The following is a 17289-nucleotide window of genomic DNA, read 5'->3' on the forward strand; positions in this document are numbered from 1 at the left end:
CAATCAACTGAATACCTACTGTGTGCTATTCTGTGTGCTAGGCTTGGAGGATACTATGATGAACTGAATAAAAACGGCTCCTGCCCCTTTTTGATCTTACCATTGATAAAATCCGCTCTTCTACTCTGTCGTTATTGACGCTCTGACTAGAAGACTTGCAAGGTCCTTTTACAAGCTTTGTTGACATTTCTCCAATCTCTGAGTTCAAAAACCCCTTGCTAATATTGGACCTGAATACCTCTATCTAAACAGAAAGAGATTTTTTTCTTGTTTTACCCTCCTGGGAGTGGAACTTAACACAAGAAGATCCCCAAAGCCTCAGAATAGCTCAGCAAGATATTGGACACATGCCTAGTGACCCAAAGTCACCTTACGCTCCTCTGAAGTAGAGGCGTGAGAGAGAAAGTGTAGTAGGCTGCTAAGCGCGACCCTCTGCCCCACTTCCAACACAGGTCACAGCCATGACCATTCCTTGCCCTGGCACCACAGCCAGAAATCCTGCCCAAAGTTTAGCTTGGGGACGTGGCATCAGGAGCGGTGGCTGGCCTACTCGGTAGCTGGACGTGACCTTGAATCCCACATTACAAATCCAATTGCTCCAGCCTCACGTTTAGCATACAAAAGAGAAAATTCCTTCCTTAAACGTCTGTTTTCCCCAACATTCTTGGTGGAATGTGGGCATATTTTGAGCTATTTGTGTTACAATTGCCCCGAAATTGGTTGAGCGGTACCATACTCAATAAAAAGTAAATAGAAACTGGTTGCCTTCTTTAGAAAGGCTGCCACGCTTTCTTTCCATACAGTGACTCATCCCTCTGCTTAACTGCATACTTTCTCCTCTGCAACGTCCAGACTGTCACCTCTTTGTCACCTTTATGTGCTTACAAATCCACCAGGTCTGAAAACCTCTTAGCAAGGTCATCGTCCCAGCTGCTCACCACCCCTCCTCCCGGCTGAAATCTCTTTGTTTCTTCCCTGTCCTTTGTCTCTTCTCCTTCCCCAAGAATTTTGACTCTCAGAAGTTTAAATATCTGTTTTCCTTCCCTAGAATGCTATTTTTCAGACAGCTGGAGTCTCGGGAGGTAATGATATGACTCGGGGAAAATAAATGCTTGTTTCCCTATCTCTGGTGCCAGTTAAGGTGATTGGTGTTCAGGACTTTCAGAAGCTCTTTGAAAACGACAGGGCTGGCCGGATTCCAGCAATTTACCTTCTGAAGGCTGAGCATGTCTGGGCAGTGGCTGCATAATTTGGATGGAGTCATCCCTGATGAGACAGAGTTGGCTCAGCCAGGGAGCACTCGTTGCTCTTTTAAACTCCACGGCACCAGGGGATGAAGTCACCTTTCTTCTTTTAAAACCAACAGATTGGCCCCGTAAGTCCCTGCCACTTCTGTTAGAACTTGGTGTTTTTTTCTCCTGCTGGTCCCCAGGACCTTCTCTCAGGTAAGGAAGCTCTGATTTTGTGGGTTTCCACGCAGGAAAGCTTGATTTGAGGGGGACCTTGGAGGGGCACCTCTGGGTAGAGTGGGAGTCAGGGCAAGGGACACAGCGGGTGAGGAGGAGGGCTGGGTCCCGGCCAGCCCAGTGTCCACCTGGGGGGCTGGTAGGCTCTGAGCTGGGCGAGCAGAACCCCACTCAGCTCCGAGCTGCAGTAGCAGGTTCTCACGGTGGGCATGGAAATCGAATCCGGGATTGGTTTCGGGTTCCTGTTGCATAACCAGCACGTTGGTGAAGCAGCAACGGGTGGTCTCCTCTGGGTGGGGGCCGGCCTGGCTGCTTTGCCATCCTGACAACTGGCTTTGTGTTTGGGGTAGAACCCTCCTAGGGTCCTGTGATAAAAGCTGATGTGCCGGAAAGCGGCAGCTGTCTGGAGAGCCTTCAGTTGCCAGAGTACAGCAGGAGACGAAGGGGCCCGGCTCCCTGTCGTAACAGGCAGGGACCTTGTGTAAACAACGGCTGCACTGCGGTGGGGGGCAGAGCTATCCGAACACGTCTCAGCGCCTGGCCAGACGAGGTTGCAGGGACGGAGCATGAGCATTGGGGTGTGCATGTGCAGGTAGACCTGTGGTCCTAGGGACTTCTTCGAAGCTCCCTGCAACACTTTCGATGAGTGAGTGATAGGAGGCTCTGTCACTGATTGAATCATACAGCTCTTATTAGCTCTGGAAGTCTCAATAAAGACATCTTGGTTATGATGGAGGCACCTGCAGGGTGATAGATGGCTTTTGGAGAGAGGGTTGAACCACTATGGAGGGAAGACATTGAGAATTACGGAGCCCCTTTATTCCTTGACACGGAACCCTGCCACACAGGGTATTGAGTGTGTTCGTCCATAACCTTTGAAGGGAGCAAAGGATCTCATTTCAATAAGAGATGCTTGTTTTGTTTTAAATACAATTGCCTACTGGCTGTCAGCTCTGGCTTGCATGTTCACCTCCAACTTGGCATGTCTAGAATTATCCTTACCTGAAATCTGCTCCCCTAGCTCAGCAAAAAGCACCTGGTTTTCCATGACAGATTTCTGAACTTCATCTTTGACCCCTCCTTCATCCTCGCATGCCCACATCTAGTTTGCCAACACATCCGGCAGATTCTGCTTCCATGCTACCTCTCAGAGCCATCCATTCTTCCACCTCCATGGCTATTTTCCTCGTTTAAGCCAGGATCACCTCCTTCGGGGAATATGGAAGCCTCCCATCCAGGCTTTCCCTCTCTCCTCACCTTTCCAGTGCAGCCAGCATGATTCTGCTGTAGTCGATCAGCACCCGCACAATCCAATCCATCACTAATCTGGTGATTCGGCCTCCTTACTATCCCTCGAAAATGTTCACATCTCTTCCTCTAACTACCACTACCTTGGTCCAACCCCCCAACACCCTTTCCCTGAGTTATTATGGTAGCTTCTTAGCTGACCTCCCTGCTACCAGGCTCACTCTGGCCCAGTAGAAGACACTTTAAACTTCTTATGTTTCCAAGCTTTTAAGGGACATGTTGTACAAGAGCAGAACTTGAAACACTTATTCCTCTATCTGGGGTTTAGAAGTATCAGCATTTTTGTGACTTTTGTAGATACTTCAAGGAGGGAGGCAGAGGGAATGGGGGAAGTTGGGGGATGTATATCGCAGTGGGAAGAGGGCCCGAGGAATACGTCAAGCTCACGCCTTGGAACTATGCAGGTCTACAGTTGAATCCCAGCTCCTCTTCTTAATGTGGCCTTGACCAAATAGGTAAGGCTTCTTGAGACTCATTTTCCTCACCTGTAAAATGGAATGGAGGTAATAATCCAGCGTCTCTAGGTGAACGGAACAGTTAAATGGGAAGGCTGTGAAACACAGCAGACTCTGAAACCTAGCAATTAAGAATTTTTAGTTCTTTCCTTCTTTCCGTTCCTTTTAAGGCTTATAATCTCTAACTATCATGTATCTTGGAAGTATCCGTGTGTGTGTGTGTCTGTAATTGTCCACTTTGGGCACAGTAGAAAGAAGGAATGGCAAAGAAATACACGAGAACTCTCTTAAAAGAATTTGCAGTTTACTTAGGGAGGCAAAGCAAACCTCAGTAGCATAAAAACCTCTATAAAACAAGCATTCTGCAGTTGTCATGTGTCTAGTACCAGTTGAGCACATAGCAGCGAGGGCTTGTGCAAACAGGTTTGTGAATACCTGTAGACAGAGTGTAAGTAGATCTGTATCTAGAAAATTTCCAATTTCGGTTTGTTGGGGACTTCAGAATCATCGGCCTCTCTGCTGTTGAAGCAAAACTTCCTGGAAGACTTTGTCCTTTTATGGTGACTTAAGGACATGCAGATTAAGTGCCATGCAGTGTGTAAGTGACTTTACTCATTCATTTATTCATTGAGCATTTATTGAACACCAACTCTGTGCCAGGTCCTACGCTGTACAATTGCTTTGCAACCCTTCCATGGGACATGGAGGGTAATTCTCCTGTTGAATCACAGCTAGCCTCTTGGAATTGTTAGGCGAATAAAATAAGAAGAAAGTGACATTGGGGATATCCATGGCTAGGTTCTAAGAAGCTTTGCAGCTTCCTGCTGGGGGTTCTTGGCTTACTCACTCTGGGGGAAGCCAACATTGTGTAAAGTCACGTGCTGGCCACCTGGCTCCTGGGGGGTGGGGGTGGGGGGATGTCTGATATGTAGCATTTGGCAGTTTTCATGGAATAAGTACTCCCACCATGGCTGATTTCAGGCTACCAAAGTGATAGCACTGAATGCAGGGTTGGAAAGAAAGACACAGAATTGGCTCTTACAAGTGGGTACGAGCCAGCCCCAGTGATTGCCTGCTAATTCCTCGGAGACTACCATGCTTCGAGAAAGCCAGCTAGGTGGATAGGCTACACGGAGAGAAGGCCAACCAGCCCCAGATTTTCCAGCCATTTGAATTGAGGCTCCAGGAATGAAGCCTTTCAGATGAGTCCAGACCTGGCCACTAGCGAAGTGCAGCTTAGGAAGGACCCTGACTGGGAACTGCTCAGCTCAGCTCGTCAAACTACAGAACCTGAAGAAATACAAATTTATATCATCTAAGTTCAGAGGTGGTTGTCTCGCAGCAAAAGGTAACTGGAACAAGCTGGCGATCTTGCTTCTGCAGAAGCCAGCCTGGATGGAGCCCCCAAGGGAGTGTGGAGGAGTAGAGGAGTCTATCCAGACAACTCTTTGCGCATAGTCTCTGACCTCAGATCACAAAGGAGAAAATGTCTTAGTTAAAGGCCTGAGGAAGAGACTCTACTTTACCAACTAGTTGTACTGTTGTAACTAAATCAGTGAAAAACAATTCTCTTAGACACACACACACACACACACACGGGCATGTGCCCACACACACTTCTCTCACCTTCTCCTTCCATCACTGTCCAAAGCTCTGCTGGAAGATCACTACCTGCTCTTTGCGCTCCTCTTCATCCTCCACGTGGGCTCTGGGAGTGCGGGGAAGGGGACAGAAGAGAACAATAAGAAGTCAAGGAAATGCCCAATCCTGACGTCTGGTGGAAAGCCACTGAGACCCCTAGAAAAGACCAGCAAAAAGGAATTAAAACAGAAGGCTTGGGGAAGACACATGGATGAGTGGTTAAAGCATGGATTTTGATATCAGATGACCTGGATTCCAATCTGGATTCTGACATTTTCTAGTTGGCTGACCTCGGAAAGCATCTTGACACTCTGTTCTCAGTTTCTCCATCTAAAACCTGGATAATAATACCATCTCACAAAGTTCTCATGAAGATTAAATGCGATGATGTCTACAGAATGCTTAGCGTGGTACCTAACGGTGTGCTGAGTTAGCAGCAGGTGACAAGTCCCACAAGCCTTGGTAAGCCCCGAGCGTCTGTCCGTCAGTCGCACAACAGGCGCCCAGGGTAAGTATTCAGTAAATACTCAAATCAGACTGAGTATCTATATTTGGAATATTCTACCACCATTCTTCTTGTTTTTTTAAAAAAAGATTTTATTTATCTATTTGAGAGAGAGAGAAAGAAAGAGAGAGAACAAGTAGGGGGAGGGGCAGAGGGAGAAGCAGACTCCCCACTGAGCAGGGAGCTTGACATGGGACTCTATCCCAGGACCCTGAGATCATGACCTGACCCCAAGGCAAGACACTTAACCGACTGAGCCACCCAGGCACCCCGACCATTTTATCCTTATTGTCCCCCAGATAAACTTCCAAGGACTTAAAAAGCATAAGTATGCATTTTTTTCTCCTTTAAGTGTGCATTATGAACCAAGACCACATTTTCTCATTTCTTGTGAGTCCTCTTCATACCTTCTACTGTGTAATAGGTAGTTGAGTTGTTCAGTGCTCACAGTGTTCAATACATTTTAACTATTATCATTTTTAAAATTCTATTTAAGGACAAATTTAAGTTGGATGACTTATGCTGGGATCCTGAACCGAGCATGCTCCAGAAATCTTAAGGTTACCCATTTATAGATGCCACAACTTTGGTAGGACAGTCAGGGTGAGGGATAACATGATTCTTGAGAGCAAAATCTGAGTGTTAGGTTCTCTTTTTTAATTTATACTTTGTGAATAAGAGTTACTAAAACTTTAACCTAATGCACTGACATTAGGCAGACTTGTCTCATGAAATTTATGGTTAGTCCAGTCATGTGGATTTTTTAAAGAAAGAATAATGCAAACATTCTGTTAAAGAATAGTTGAATTGTGTGTTTTTTAAAAACTTGGATTATGAAATATTTATTGATTTGTGAGTGTGTGCCTGTTTGGCCCAGCCCGCCACCCTGCCCATCCCCTCCTCCCCCCCACCCCCCTGCCCCCAGCCAGTGTTAACGTTTTGCATAACTATAGCATAATATCAAAACTAGGTAACTGATATCAGCACAATCCAGAGACTTTATCAGTTAGATTTTATCATAGATTTTATCAGTTATGCATGTACTCATTTGTGTGCATGTATATAATTAAATGTAATTTTTGTCACGTTAACTTCATGTAACTACCACCGCGATCAAAGATCTGTACCATTACCACAAAGCTCTCTTCTACAACCCCTTTGAATCCACCTCCAATCCCTAGCCCTTTGAAACCATTAGTCTGTTGTCCATCTCTGTAATTTTATTTCAGGAGCATTATATAAATTGAACCATGCAGTATTTAAAGATTTTTTATTTATGTATTTGAGAGAGAGAGAGTGTGTGAGCACGAGTGGGGGAGGGGCAAAGGGAGAGGGAGGAGCAGGCTCCCCACTGAGCAGAAAATCGGACGCTCCATCCCAGGACCCTAGGATCATGAGCTGAGCTGAAGGCGGCCGCTTAGCCAACTGAGCCACCCAGGCGCCCTGGAATCATGCAGTATTTACATGCATGAGATTGACTTTTTCCACTCAGCATAATGTCCCTGAGACCCATCCAGGTTGTTGCATGTATCAATAGTTGGTTCTTTTTTATTGCTGAGTAGTATTCCACAGTACGGATGTACCACGGTTTGTTGAATTATTCACCCACCGGAGGACATTAGGGTAGTTTCCAGCTTGGGGCTATTAACACATAAGCTGCTGTGAGCATTTGTGTGCAAGTTTCTGGGTGAATGTAAATTGTCATTTCTCTGGGATAAATGCCTGAGAGTGTAGTACCTGGGGTCTTATGAGTAAGTCCATTTCTAGTGTGAAAATTAACTGCCAAATTATTTTCTAGAGTGGCCATAACCTTTTGCATTACCACCGGCAATGTATGAGTAATGGAGTTTTTCTGCATCTCCATCAGCATTTGGGGTTAGCACTATGTTTAAGCCACTCTAATAGGTTGGTAATGATATCTCATTGTGATTTTAATTTGCATTCTCTAATGGGTAATGGTGTTGAACATCTTTTCATGGGCTTATTTGCCATCTGTGTATCTTCGTCAGTGAAATGTCTATCAATGTTTTTTGTTCATCTTCTAATTGGATTGTTTTTTTTACTGCTGAGTTTTGTGAGTTCTTTATATATTCCAGAGACATGTCCTTTTTCAGATGTGCAGTTTACAAATATTTCCTCCTTCTCTGTAAATAGGATTTTTCACAGAGCAAAAGTTTTTAATTTTGATGAAATCGAACTTATCGATTTTTCCTTTTGTGGATTATTCTTTTAGTGCAAAGTATAAGAACTTTTGCTTGTTCCTAGTGCTCAAAGACTTTATCCTTTCTTTTTCTAAAAACTTCATAGTTTTACATTTAAGCCCGTAATCTGTTTTAAGATAATTTTTGTATAAGGTGTCAGGTTTGGGTTGAAGCATGGTACCAAACCCAAACACTATACACTTAAATACAGAAAATGTGCAACATGTAGATGAAAACAGTATAAATGACATCAAAATACAAATGACAGGCAGAAAAGGTATTTGCAGTACCTGTGTAACATAGCAGAACATATTTTCCTAAATATAAATTTCCTAAAATTTAAGTAGTATATCCAATAAGAAAAAAAAGTAAACTTGGACCAAGTACATGAATAGGCTGCTCAGAAGAAAAGAAATGCAAATGGACAATAAACTTAAGAAGGGATGATAAGCCCCCAATTTAAGGAGCACAAATTAAAAGTGAGAAAACTTGCTTCTTTGTATTACAAAAGAATTACAAAATTAACATGCATCGTAAAAAATGTAAAAAACATAAAAATGTATAATGTTAAATGAATGTTTCCTTCAAAGCCTCATCATACCCTCCCAAGCCTGAAATCTTTCTTCTTTCCCTAGAAACAATCTCTCTGAAAACCTTTCTATTCCTTCCAGCTCTTTCTCTGTGTGATTAGAAGTGTGCGTGTGTGTATTTCCTTCTTATACAAATTGGATCCTCTTTACAAATTGTTTTGCACCTGGCTTTCTACAATTGACATCATCATCATGACTTTTCATATCGACTGTTCGAGTCACCTTATTTGTTTAAATGGCTGCATAGGATTTACAGTGTAACTGCACCTTATTTTATTTAACTATTGAGAGGCACTCAAATGTTTCTTTTTTTCTTTCATTACAAGGAATGCTGCATTATATACATCTTTTTTTTTTTTTTTAAGATTTTATTTATTTATTTGACAGAGAGAGACAGCGAGAGAGGGACACAAGCAGGAGGAGTGGGAGAGGGAGAAGCAGGCTTCCCGGTGAGCAGGGAGCCCGATGCGGGGCTCGATCCCAGGACTCCGGGATCATGACCTGAGCCGAAGGCAGATGCTTAACGACTGAGCCACCCAGGCGCCCCCATCTTTTTTTTTAATAACCTTTTTTTTTTTTAAAGATTTATTTATTTGAGAGAGCGAGAATGAGAGAGAGTACATGAGAGGGGGGAGGGTCAGAGGGAGAAGCAGGCTCCTCACTGAGCAGGGAGCCCGATGCGGGACTCGATCCCGGGACTCCAGGATCATGACCTGAGCCGAAGGCAGTTGCTTAACCAACTGAGCCACCCAGGCACCCATTATATACATCTTTGTGTTCACTTGTTTTACAGCTGTATTCTGTAGGATAGATACTCAGAAGTGAAATTGCTGGCTCAACGGACACATGAATTTTATATTAGAGAATATGCCGAATTGCCATTTCAAAAGCTCTCTCCATTTATTCCTCTACCAAAATGTGAGGATACCTATTTCTTCAAAAAGTCACCATCTCTTGACGCTGTGAATTGTGTAAGACTGATGAATCACAGACCTGTACCCCTGATAAAAATAATACATTATATGTTAATTTTAAAAAGTCACCAGCCCCTGATATTAACCAATGCTTTAGAACACTCTGACGTGATGAGTGAAAAGAGTCAGCATTGTTTTAATCTGCATTTTCTGAGTATTGAGATTGAATGTGTTTTTATACGTTTATAGTTCATGTCTGTTACTCTGTTAATTGTCAGTTTATAGCTTTGCTTGCCTCTCTGTTGATTGTCATTTTCTTATTGCTATGTGAAACTCTTTTATAGTCTGGATATTAATCTTCTTATACATGCTGTAAATATTGTCTTCCTTCACTCGTTTTTATTTTACTTTTCTTTATTGTGTCTTTCTTTTTAGAGAAGTTTTAATTTTATGTAGTGCAATCTGTCTATCCTTTATTTTATGGCTTCTAGATTTCACATATTAGCAAAGTTTTCCCACTCCAGGAGAAAATTATTTCTTCTAATATGCTCAGGGATTTGCTTTTATTGTTTAGATCTTTTATTTGTCTTGAATTTGTATATCCTGTGATATAGGAGTCCACCTTTAAAAATAGCCAATTAACCTAGTACTCCTTGTTGGATAGTCTATCTTTTCCCCGCTGACTTGAAATGTCAATTTTCCCATATGCCAAGTCAATTTCATTGACTATTTCTTAAATTTTTTAATCTATGCGAATAAATAATTTATCTATTCTGCCAACAAAATCACGTTGTTTTAATTACTTAAGCTTTATAATTTGTTGTATTACGGAAAGTAGTTACCCTCTCAAATCCTGTCATTATTTTTCCTTATCAACAGTTTCTAGGTTAATAAGCAAGATGCGTTTGTAAGGGAAAAAGCCAGCCACAGGAAGAAAAGATATGTGTGCATTTGTGTATGCATGCATATGTGTATATGTATATATATTAACATATTCATAAAAATATATGTATACACATATAAAAATATATGAAAGCATACGTGCATATATACATGTGTGTACATATATACATGTAGATGTTTGCATAGGCACAGATAATTCTTGGTGGGGCACACCAGACCCTATAATAATTACCTCTAGGGAGTGGGACTGTTGGGAATTCTACAGATGAGTGACATTTATTTTTCACTTTGCATCATTCCCCACTTTTTATGTATCCTTGAAAAAATTTGCATTTCTTTTATAATTAAGAACAGTATGTGATTTTTCTCTGCCAGAAATCCAAGCCCGAATAAGGGCATATTCTCTATATCAGTGTTTCTCAATCAGAGCTAGACATTAGAATGACCTGGGGAGTTTTTTTAAAAAGTACAGATGTCCAGGGACCTGCCCCCAGAGGCTCTGTTTTCATAGCTCTGGGAGAGAGCCTGGGCATCAGCATATTTTAAAAGGGCCCCAGGTGATGCCAATACGCAGTCACAGTTGAGAACCATCGCTGTAGATGATACGAGGCCTAAAAGGGTCCCCAGAAGGCCACTGTGATGAGGTCTTTTTCAGAATATAATTACTTGGGAATGCAACCCAAAGTAATCCATCACTTCTCTGTCAGGCTAAGTGTTGGCGTGAGACTGAGTGCGAAAAAGTGTGGAGGGGAGTGGTGGAAAAGAGCTTTGCCTGAATGCGTGTGAAAGCATCCATCTCTGCGGTAGGCCTTTTTGTTGAAAGGTTTAGACTTGTTCAGGCTTCCTCGACACATAAGAGATTCTTTTAAAATCATCATGACCATAAAAGATACAGGAATCTCATGGAAAACCGAACACAGCACAACAGCTGTGCCTCAAGAGCCCAGAACTGTGGTTGCTTTTAGAAGGTTCCAAGGGAGCTCCAGGACCCAGGGTTACCTGGAGACCCTCCCATAGGAGACTTCCAAAATTCTCTCATCTGGAGAATTGCTTTGTTAAAATGAAATGGCTTTTGGAAGCCTAATCTGGGAAACAGATCAAGGAGGAAATCAAAGAAGCCTAGGGATTGACTGGAAAGCCCATATCATTGTAGCTCTGCGGCTGACGTGTGCCTCCCTCTGATGCTGCTCCCCATCAGTTGGCCGATTCTGCCTCTGTGTTCTTGACGGAGGAGCTGACTGACCCAGCTCGTCCCCCGCTGTCTGTCCCTGGTTGGGCGGGCTTTTTCACACCAGGTAACTACAGAGATGGATGGAATGGTTCATGGCGTCAGGTGCTCACCCGAGCCAGAGAGGGCCTGGGGAGGAAAAGTGAGCATGTGAGAGCTTCCCTTAGAGTGGGAGAGTGGAGAGAACATGGATCGCGATTCACCTGGGCGGGCCAAGCACTAAGTGGGTCCTCAGGGAAGGTTGAATCGGAGGATGGTTTCCATGGGGTTTTGAAGCTGCTTAATTCAAGCCAAAGTACTGAGGAGCAATCTGTCAGGAATGGGTCGCTGGCCCTTGCGTTCCAAGTATCTCTAACGGTCCTTTTTAGCTCTACTAATTTGGGCTTTTAAAAAAAGGTCTTAACAGCCTAGGAATTCAGGAGAATGGAATTCATTTTCCCTTGGAATTAGGTCTGTGCCTGAGGTGACGGTGGAGCCCTCCAGGTGTGGCTTGTGCAAATTGACAGGTGCTCTAAGTGAGAATACATACCCGAGTTTGAAGCCTTGGTATGAAAAAAAGAAATCTAATGTTGTCTTTAGTACTTTTTTATATGGATTACATGGGTTTTTTTTTTTTAAGATTTTATTTATTTATTTGAGAGAGAGACAGAGATAGGGAGAGAGAGCACGAGTGGGGAGGAGAGGGAGAAGCAGGCTCCCTGCTGAGCAGGGAGCCCGATGCGGGACTCGATCCCAGGACCCTGGGATCATGACCTGGGCCGAAGGCAGACGCTTAATGACTGAGCCACCCAGGCACCCCTATGGATTACTTGTTGAAATACTATTTTGAATATAGTGGATTATATAAATATGTATTATTAACATTAATTTCACCTGTATTACTACTTTGTTTTAAATGTGGCTATTAGAAAAAAAATTTTAATTATACATGTGGCTCACGTTTTCTTTCTAACGGGCAGTTTGATTGGATGGTGACTCTGAGGGGAGCCTGGGTGGCTCAGCTGGCTAAGTGGCTGCCTTTGGCTCAGGTCATGATGGCAGGGTCCCGGGATTGAGCCCCGCATTGGGCTCCTTGCCCAGCAGGGAACCTTCTTCTCCCTCTCCCTCTGCTGTTCCCCCTGCTGTGCTCTCTCTCTTAAATAAATAAATAAAATCTTTTTTTAATTATGTTCAATTAGGCAACACTGTATCTTAAAAAATAAATAAAAATAAAAAGATGGGGACTCTGACATTTCCCCCTGCACAGGTTTGTAAGGATCTGTATATGAACGACAGCCCTTTGCGGTGGGGCCCCCTTCAATACCTGGCTCTCAGTCAGAGCTGTGGCAGTTTGATCATCATCAGAGCGGAGGTAATTTGTCTTCTTCTGGCTCCTTGTCTCTGTCCCAAGGACTGCAGCCCAATTCCTGTTCTCAAATAGAACCACTTAATCCTCTCCTGTGGTTTCCCAATACCCCACACCCAGGTGGCATTGTTTATGGCTCTGCCTGGGCAAGTCCTTATGGAACCTTTCTCTGCTTCTTCACCTCTCTTGCTCCTTCCTGCCTCGTTCTCCTTCTGGGACTGGCACACAGCAGATGTTTCACATGTGTACTCTCAGGTACTTCTGGCAGGTGTGTTCCAGCCAGCCACTGCCTTGCTCTGGGGACAGATGACTGCTTCCTAATGCCCCGTCACAGTTCATCCTGTTTCGCCCCAGGAATGAAGTTTGCAGATGGGACTGAGTCACCTCTGGAAGTGTATCTACTTCAGGAGTTAATAATGATTTTAATAAAACCAACTACTAGCACCACTTACTGAGTTGTATTACCGGCCAGGATCTATACTGGGTATACTACAGATATGTTTCATTTAATCCCTACAACAACCCCACAGAGTGTGTGCTGTGATCCCCTATTAGAGATGGGGAAAATGAGGCTCAGCGAAGTTATATACCTTGCTCTCCGATCACTGCTAGGAAATGGGGGACCTGGGATTTAAATCTACAGCAGTCTCCAAGTCTTTGCTCTTACCCCAGTTTAAACTGTGAAGACATAGTACCTCCCACAAACTATGCCACCTCCCAGGTCGGGCAACTACAGGTTGGAATTCTATGCTGCTAGCAGGAGATATCTCTAAGCAAATCTGCTGAATGATGACAGTGCTATGTGTTTGCACGCTGTTTTGATGATTGTCCAGTTGACATATGATTTGCACAAAACTCTGTGAAAGCTAGAATAATGGACTCTGTGAACCCTATTTCACACACCAGAGAAACTGAGCTCCAGGGAGATGAAGTGATTTGTCCAGGGTCACTAAGTTAAGAAACAAACCCAAGCCACGTGAGAACCCAATTTTCTGGAAATATTTACTTTCCATTTTCCTACTCCATCAGTGTGTACTTAGGCATTGCGCTGGCTGGATGGCAGAATATGGGGACAAATCTTTTGTTGTGAATGGGCTGTTGTGAGTTGTGTGAAGAGTTTGCAGGCACAGACTCATTGGAGTCTCCCAGCTCTAGGTACGCCTACGTCATTCACTCGGCAAGCATTGCCTGACGCCACGTCTGGCCAGGCATGGGGCTACTGGGTGGACAGTAGCAATGGAAGGGGGATAAGACATGACTTTGTCCTAAGGAAACCATCTCCTGCTGGGCATGGCAATCATCTTGTAAAGAGAGTATTATCATCCAGCGGAAAAGCACTGTCCTAATGGAAAATAAAAAGTTCTGCAAAGCGCAAAAGGCAGAAGAAATAACTCTGCCTGGGAAGGTTTCATGGCAGAAGGGACTTCTGAGCTTGGTCTCAATGGACTGACTTTAGAGATGAAAAGCCTGAGTCACTGAGAGTTCTGAAAAGAGCCTCAGAAGTTTATAACTTCATTAGGTTTCCTAACAATATGCTTGTTGCCATAGCTCCTTAGAGAGTAGTAGCATACATTATTTGAGTACTTAAAATATTAACATCAATAACTTCCACAGTACCTTCACAAATACTCTGCCTAGTTGGATGAGCCAACTGGGAATAATGGTTTTTAAGTTACTCAAACTTTCCAATTCTACAAAGCCAGTATGAATACCTGGAAACAAATAAGAATCCCTGAAGGAACGTGTCAACTCTCTAAACATCAGCCATTTCAGACAGAGGAAAACTCTGTGTCTCTAGCACTTCATGTCCTTTTATTCATGTAAAGAGGTATTTTCTTACACAGTGGATACTTAAGAACATTCTACTCTTCTCTTCCAATCGTAAGAGGCTTATATTGTATGTGCTGCTGAATTTTATCACTTGGATATTAAGAGCCCAAATGTAGACTCTGATATGTTTTGGTTTATTTGGAGATGAAAAGAAAAGAACTTTCCAAATTTAGAAATTGAAACTCATCAGAGCCAAACTCTTGGGGCTGCCCAAGAGGAGACTGTCCTCTATGCTACTGTGGTCCATAAGGTTGCTGATGATTGGATTTTTCTGATAGATGATACTAGTACAATAGATTGAATATTTGTGTCCCTCCAAATTGTCAAGGTGAAGTCTTAATCCCCAATGTGATGGTATCAGGAGGTGGAGCCCTTGGGATGTAATTGGGTCATGAGGCTGGAGCTCTCTAGCCCCTTCTGCCATGTGAAGATGCAATGAAAAGTCAGCAGTCTGCAACCAAAGGGAGTCCTCCCAGAACCTGACTGTGCAGGCACCCTATTCTTAGACTGTCAGCCTCAAGAACTATAAGAAATAAATTTCTGAGTTTTATAAGCCACGAAGTCTATGGCACTTTGTTATAGCAACCCAAACTGACTAAGACACCAAGACCTTAGATAATGGAGACGTTAGCTAGAAATTGCTAGTTGAGAAGGAAAATCCCACCATGGGACCTCTTCCCTCTTGCGTTTCAATTTAGTTGTTTGGTTTGTTTTCTGGGTGTGACAAGATAGACTTACACCTTCCACTCATAACCAAGATGGAATGCTCCTTCTGATTCCTGACTTGTTGAAGAACAAGGTCCAGATCTGCAAGACTTGGGAGAACATCAGAACTGGGGTAAAATCTTGATATTCCTTGAAGAGTATCTCATTTTTAAGCAGACTTTGAAGAACAGAAGAAGGGGTAGAAGTCCTAAAACAGCTCAGCAGTACTGAGGATTGTTGATGAATACTAATATTTTAAGAATCTAAAAATGAAGTGCTTGACAAAAGCGTTCACAAATACAATGGGCTGCCTGGAGAGAAAAGGAGGTCCTTCCTACTGCTAGTACTTAAGTACAAGCTGGGTAGTCACATGCTGGGGAGTTGTGCATAAGGCAAGGGTTGGACTAAAGGTCCTAAGATCCCTAGCAAATTCTAGATTCTATTATTTGTCAATCTTTGTGCAAATCTCTATGCTTGCACTTCGTACATTATTCTCTAATGATATGGCTAGATATCTGTCCCCCCGGCAAGGTGGAAACTCCTTGAAGGAAGAATGAAATCTACCCTGTTCTATCCCAAGCATTTAGCACAGTGACTAGAACATAAGAGATACCAAGTAAATAGATATCAAATGAATAAATGAACTAACTGTGTATATCTGTATTAATATCTATATATACATCTCGATTTATAGTATAGTTACATATATCTTGATTGGTAGTGTAAGTTACCAGCAAGTGGACTTGCTTGCTGTGAGGGTGTTCATATTCCTTACAACCCCTGGTTGCCTGAATACCTGGATGATGTGATATGCCATGTGATCCCCCACATACGGCACTTCTGTGTAATTTATTCCTTCTCTACAGTTGGAGCTGTAGTATGGCAGTTTGGGCAGAGTCAAGGTATGGCCAGGGTTTTTCTGAATTCGTATTTCCAGATCTAGCCCCACTGCCGGCCATGACCCTAGAGATGTTGGTTAGAGGTCTTGTGTGTGACTCGGCTGCATTAAGTGGGCAGGCATCTCCTGGGGGTTATCAGAAGTGTGGTTTCATCCCAAGCGTGCGGAGGGAGGCAGGTGTTCGAAGGGCAGGGGCTCTTGTGGCACGTTGGGCAAAAGAGCAGGAATGCAAACCCAAGTGGGAGTGTAAGTGGGAGACTCTCAGCAAGTTAGACTGGATGAGAAGGTCAGAATGGGGCCAGGAAGCAGAGGCAGAGAAGGTGTGGTTTTTAGGTGGAGAAATTGCCAAAGAAGCAGAGGAGGTGGGTGCGGTTGCAAAGAGAATACTTTGCAAAGGAACGTGTTACACTGAGATATGTTCGACAAATAGATATTGAGTGCTTACGTTGGGACGGCCACTGTACAAAGGCTAGGGATACAAATGAGTAGGGTCTCTGCTCTCAGGTACGTAAGCTATGAACTCACCTCTACAGATTAACAGACAAGTACAGTACAGCATGATACCTGCTGGAAGGAGGTAAGGACAGGGACGTCTGTGGGGAACATGGCAACTCTAAGACGAGATGTAAAGGACAATCTGTAGCTAGCAAGGTGAGCCAGGAGGAACAACCTTGCTAGAGCTCTAGAATGGCTGAATGAACATACACAAGACCAAAGAAGGCAGCTTACACAGAGACTGTAAATACTTTGCTATAGTTGAGCCTTCTATATGAAGTGGTCAGGATTTTTTCCTGGGAATAATGAATCATTGGAGTATTTTAATCAAGGAGTGGAACGATCAGAGGTGTGTTTTAGAAATATCACTACAACAAAGTGTGGAGACCAGGTCAGAGGAAAGGTAGCCCAGGGACCCACTGACGTTGTTGCAGTCACTCAGCGGATGATAGTGGCTGAACTGAGAACAGAGAGAAGCAAATGTCTTCTTGAGACATCTGAGAGGATGGATAAAGCGGGGTGACTGATCCGATGGGTGATGTGATCAGTCAATCAAGGGTGGTCTGTTTCTAGCTCAGGGAGCCGGGCAGATGGCTTGCTGTAGAGGCAGCTCTGAAAAGAGAAGAGGACGTGTCCATTTAAGGTCATCGGGGAGTCAGAGAGCTAACCTCCTTGGGTCCAAAGGTCTGTAAAGCCCCACACCACTCTTTCAGGGCAGGGAGGTCTCCTTTGCCAGCTTAACAAGTGTCTGATATCTGACGAGGGTCCTTGCCTACACTGGTCATTATCATTTACACATCCATTC

The 17289-nt window shown here is 43.5% G+C and overlaps 1 protein-coding gene across 5 annotated transcripts in view; it reads left to right on the forward strand.

Annotated features, from left to right (window-relative positions):
- The first annotated feature begins 1311 nt into the window (after positions 1-1311).
- The window catches only part of AMOTL1 (angiomotin like 1), a 142623-nt gene continuing 126645 nt past the window's right edge, over positions 1312-17289 (forward strand). For 3 of the 5 annotated variants that reach the window (XM_064577164.1, XM_064577166.1, XM_064577168.1), the window contains exon 1: positions 1312-1445. The gene's annotated coding sequence lies outside the window, so the exon portion shown is untranslated. Of the gene's footprint in view, positions 1446-4880; positions 5379-17289 lie in introns of all 5 variants that reach the window. The other 2 variants (XM_064577165.1, XM_064577167.1) reach the window with 1 other exon arrangement.

Source organism: Mirounga angustirostris, unplaced genomic scaffold (genome assembly GCF_029215605.1).
Source record: "Mirounga angustirostris isolate CCGP_5_RB_7025 unplaced genomic scaffold, mMirAng1.0.hap1 SCAF_13, whole genome shotgun sequence".
Classification (NCBI taxonomy): domain Eukaryota; kingdom Metazoa; phylum Chordata; class Mammalia; order Carnivora; family Phocidae; genus Mirounga; species Mirounga angustirostris.